The 5,000-nt window shown below is 40.9% G+C and overlaps 1 long non-coding RNA gene across 1 annotated transcript in view; it reads left to right on the forward strand.

Moving 5' to 3' along the window:
- LOC135103114 (uncharacterized) overlaps positions 1-5,000 on the forward strand; it is a 94,176-nt gene that overhangs the window by 79,333 nt on the left and 9,843 nt on the right. The window lies entirely within an intron of this gene.

A 5,000-nucleotide genomic window follows, 5' to 3' on the forward strand; every position in this document is an offset into this window, starting at 1 on the left:
TGAAGAAAAGAAAAGAAAGGAAAGGAGAATAGAGAACCAGAAAAAAAGAAAAGGAAAGAAGGAAAAAAATGAAACAGACAAGAAATACGAAACTGAAAGAAAAGGAAAAAAAAAAGTTAACCTAAAAAAATAGAAAATATTAAAACAAAAGAGAATAACAAGACAAGAAAAATAAAACGAAACAAACAAAAAAAAGAAGAAGAAGAAGGAGAAGAGAAAACGTAAGAAGGCATTAGCAGGAGTAAGATGACATTGAGCTGAGAAGGAAGGGAGAGAAGGAGAGAAGGGAGGGAAAGGGAGAGAGAGGGAGGGGAAAGGGAGGGAACATTACGCCGGAGTGAAGGTGTTTATAGCGGAGAGGTCGACGTTATGAGTCTCCATCGGGGTGATAACTGGGGTGAGGGGAGAGAGGGAGAGGGGTGAGGGGAGAGGAGGGGTGAGGGATGAGGGTGTTAAAGGTAGAGAGCAAGTAGGGTTATGGTAGAAATTGGAGATGGGGGTTTGAGGTGTTTAGGGTCGAGAGAGAGAGAGAGGAGAGAGAGAGAGAGAGAGAGAGACGAGAGAGAGAGGAGAGAGAGAGAGAGAGAGAGAGAGAGAGAGAGAGAGAGAGAGATTGTTATTCGTCTTACTACCATTACCAGTGCTATTTTCTATCATACCACCACCACCACCACCACCACCACCACTACTACTACTACTACTACTACTACTACTTTTACACTACTATCCTATCACAGAAACAACATCCTAACAACAACAACAACAACAACAACAACAACAACAACACCCAGGGTCTCGTCTCGCTATCACTCATTGTGGCGTAAAAGAGCTTTGTTTTTCCGAAGCTTTGGTGTCTGTGTTATTGTGGCTGTGGCGCTTTGTGGAGGTGGTGAGTGGGATGCCTTATTGTGATGTAAAGGAGGAGGAGCAGCAGGAGGAGGAAGGAGGAGAGGAAGGAGTGGGTGTGTTTGTGTACAGTACCTTCTTTCTCTCTTTCCTTCATTTTCTTTTTTTTTTATTTGAGTCTTGAAATATTTTGTCTTTTGTCTTCCTGTTGTCTCTTCTCGTCATATACATTTTTTCGTCTTTCTTATTTTGTTATAATTTTTTCTTCTTTTTTTCTTCTTCACATCCTTTTTTTTTTTTTTCTTTTTTCGTGTGTGTGTGTGAGTGTGTGTGTGTGTGTGTGTGTGTGTGTGTGTGTGTGTGTGTGTGTGTGTGTGTGTGTGTGTGTTACTTCTCGTCATATCGTCTTTTTCTTTCTAATTTTTTATCTTATTTTTTTTCTTGTTTCTCATTCACACCTTTCTCTTCTTCCTTCTTCCTCCTCCATACTTTCTTTCGTCTTTTCTCGTCCCCCATGTTTTTTTTTCTTTTCCTGTTTTCTTTCTTTTTATTCTCGCCTTATTTTGCTGATTTTGCTCCTTTTTTCATTATACTTTTTCCTTTTTTTCTTCTCCTTTTCCTCTCCTTCCTCTTCCTTGTCCTGCTCATCTTGATCCTAGTTTCTCTATCTTTTCTTTATTTTCTTCTTTTTTATTCCCTTCTCTTTCTTTCCATTGTGAAAATATACGTCCGTGATTATTCCCCCTCTCTCTCTCTCTCTCTCTCTCTCTCTCTCTCTCCTCTCTCTCTCTCTCTCTCTCTCTCTCTCTCTCTCTCTCTCGTTGTTGTTGTTGTTGTTCCTGTTCCTCTTCTGTCACCTCCACCACCACCTCCACCACCACCACCCACCACCACCACCACCACCACCCACCACCACCACCACCACCACCACCACCACCACCACCCACTCACTCCTACTCATTCCCTCAAAAAAAATAAAACCAGTTCTTTAAGTCCTTTGTCTTCTGGGTCTTTTTGTGGTTGTTGGAAGCCATTGTGAGGAAATTCATTAAAAATAAAAGCGCGTTCTTCACAAGAGACTATATTCATAAATGGAGAGAAAAAGTAATAAGCTCAGTGTGTGTGTGTGTGTGTGTGTGTGTGTGTGTGTGGGTGCTGTGTCGCTATAGTGTGTATATATTTTCTTATTTCCCTCTTTATTTATTTATCATAGTAGATCCTCACATAGAGAGGTGAATGAAAATTTGTTGTTTTATTGACATTTTCACTTCTATCATCATTTTTTTTCTTTTGCATTGTATTATTTTTTTTAGTTATGTTCATATTTTATCACTGCTACTTCATTCTATTGCATCATGAAGATTTCCAGACTATTTGTGGGGGAGAACTGGGAATGTGTAGTGTGTACGTGTGTGTGTGTGTGTGTGTGTGTATGTGTAATGGTGGTGGTGGTGGTGGTGCAGTTAGTGTTGCAAAGACCTTAATGATATTACAAGGACTTAACGATAAACCCACTGCACTAAGTTATACAATGCAACACTACATGGGAACCTTGCCTGTTCAACTAAAAAGGAGGGAAGGAGGAAGGATAGCAAGGAAGAGGAGGAGAAGGAGGAGGAGGAGGAAGCGTTGTGTTACTAGAGCCATTACTGTTGTGGCACCAAGGTTCTACTCAGCTTCCCCTACAGGCTTCTCATTGCTTCCTCTTCCTCTTCCTCTTTCCCTTCCTCTTCCTCTTTCTCTTCCTCTTTCCTTCCCATCTTCTTCCCCTGTAGTCCATTTCCTTTTCAGCTCTCATCCTCTTATTCTTCCTTCTCTATTGTTTTCTTGATTTTTCTCTCTAGTTCATATTTTTTTTTTCATTCCTATTCCTTCTCTGCTTCTATTCCTTTCTTTCATAATCCTCTTCTTACATCTCTTCCCGTTTTCCTCTTCCCGTTCCTTTCCTCCGTTTTTTCTGTTCCCAGTTCTCGCTTTCTTCCTTTTCCTCTTCGTTCCCTTCTTTCCCCCTCCTGCTCATTCTCGTCTTCACCCTCTTTCCTTTTCATTCTCTGCTATTATCTGGATGTTTTATCATATTTTTGTTCAGTAATTCGTTTAACATGTTTCTGTTTCTCTAGCTTCATCTTCTTTTTTTTTTTTTTTTTACTTTTTCAGTTAATCTTATTTTTGTATCTGTTCTTAATATGTTTCAGTTTCCCAGACTTCATCTTATTCTCTCCCTCTCTCCCTCTCTCTCACTCTCTCTCTCTCTCACCTTTTAGTATTTCCTTCCCTCGCTGCATCCAACGCTTAGCCCGGCCCTTTATCTCTCCTCGGGTCTCATTCCCGCTCCCAGCATCCCTATAGCACCCTACCTCACTATGCTCGCTTTCACGCTCCCACGAGGCCTCCCCTTTACACACACACACACACACACACACATGCACACACACACACACACACCATACTATACCTAGCTTCTAAAATCGCTACGGTAGCTTGGCACAGACGGACAGCAGGCAAAGTTGAGGACGAGAGAAGAGTGTAGTACGTCAGGAGGAGTTTTTTGTCCCGCATTAGAATCATAGAGGCTGGTGAGGACGATAAATGCTCCTAAATACCACTTTCGCGATCATCAAAAAGAAGGTTAAGAGGGGAGGCAAGTGGCAGCTAATACCACCCGAGCACAGATCAAAGGGAAGACGACTGGGGGGAACAAAGCCTCTGTAAGTGCCGCTCCAACAATAGTGCAAGAACGAGAGGCCCCGAGTCACAAATGTACGGCTTGGCGAGGGGAGTGTGTGTAGCGTAGCGGCTGAGAGAAGCAACCAGAGAGGGAGAAGAAAAGATGAGGAACTTATTAAACCTGGAGAACAACTTCTGAAGAGATCGAGGAGGAAGTAGAGAGTTAGATGGAGAGGTGAACTTGAGGAGGTGTAAGGAATGGAGGGGACAGTGAATGAGGCTCGTGGAAAGAAAGAGTAGATGAGGAACTTGTGTATCAAAGAACCTGGAGAACAATTGTTAAAGAGATCGAGGAGGAAGCAGAGTGTAATGGAAAGGTGGGCTGAAGGAGGTGCAAAGGAATGGAAGTAACAGTAAATATAGTTCGTGGGAAGAAGAGGAGATGGGGAACTTATTAAACCAGGAGGACAACTTTGAAGATCGAGGAGGCAGCAGAGTGTGTGATGGAGAGGTGGTGTTTAAGAGCTGCAAGGGATGGAAGCAAAAGTAAATACAGCTCTTGGGAAGAAGAGGAGTTGAGGAACTTATTAAATCTGAGGAACAACTACAGAAAATCGAGGAATGTTTTCAAAGGCCACAGCGATAGTCAGGTTTTTCATAGATGTTCTTTCCTTACTGGCGATACAGAACCCTTATTGACCTACCACCAGAATCATGAAGGTACTCTTGAAAACCCCCAGTACTTTCCTTTTAGAGCCTGCTAGATGTAATGGAGATATGACGCAAACACTGGTAATAATAATAATATGTCACGCTTTTTAAACTGAGTAGCGCTAGACGATGTTACTGAGCGAAAAAAAATAAATAAAAAATAAATAAATAAATAAATACCAGGCACTAAAAGGCTTGAATGAATCCATCACTACGTTTTTTTATCTGATTTTTTTTCTCCAGAACTGCGTCTTAAACTTGCATCATGTCAGTTAATTTTAAGGAATAAGTCTTGCGAGTCCGAGAGTTAAGATTTACTGAGCGAGAAATGAAATATATATTCTCTTAGAAACTTGAAGCTTTTAACTAATCCATCACTACTTTTGCTCTCAGTGATTTTTTTTTTTTTTTAACTGTACTCTAAACTCCAAAAGTGATGTATTAAGTTTGAGAAATAAGTCTTAGCAGCAGTATTCTGAAACGCTTTTACGCAGAACCTCGACCACTTTCAAAAGGCCTTACATAGTTGCAGCTATACGTGTCTTTGAAGATATTTTTTTAAGGTTCTAGTGACAGATTAACCACACTTCTACATTATCAATACGAGAAGCACTCTGAGCACCCGGCTAAATATTTATGTGGCCTTTGAAAAATAATGGTGAGAGAGCAAAAATTTCTGAATACGAGCCAAAGACAGAAGCAAGAAGTTGAAACCACACGAATATTTAGGGATGTTTTTTAAGGTTCTAGTGACAGATAAACCCCACTTTTACATT

This window comes from Scylla paramamosain, chromosome 8, assembly GCF_035594125.1.
Source record: "Scylla paramamosain isolate STU-SP2022 chromosome 8, ASM3559412v1, whole genome shotgun sequence".
In the NCBI taxonomy this organism is placed as follows: Eukaryota; Metazoa; Arthropoda; class Malacostraca; order Decapoda; family Portunidae; genus Scylla; species Scylla paramamosain.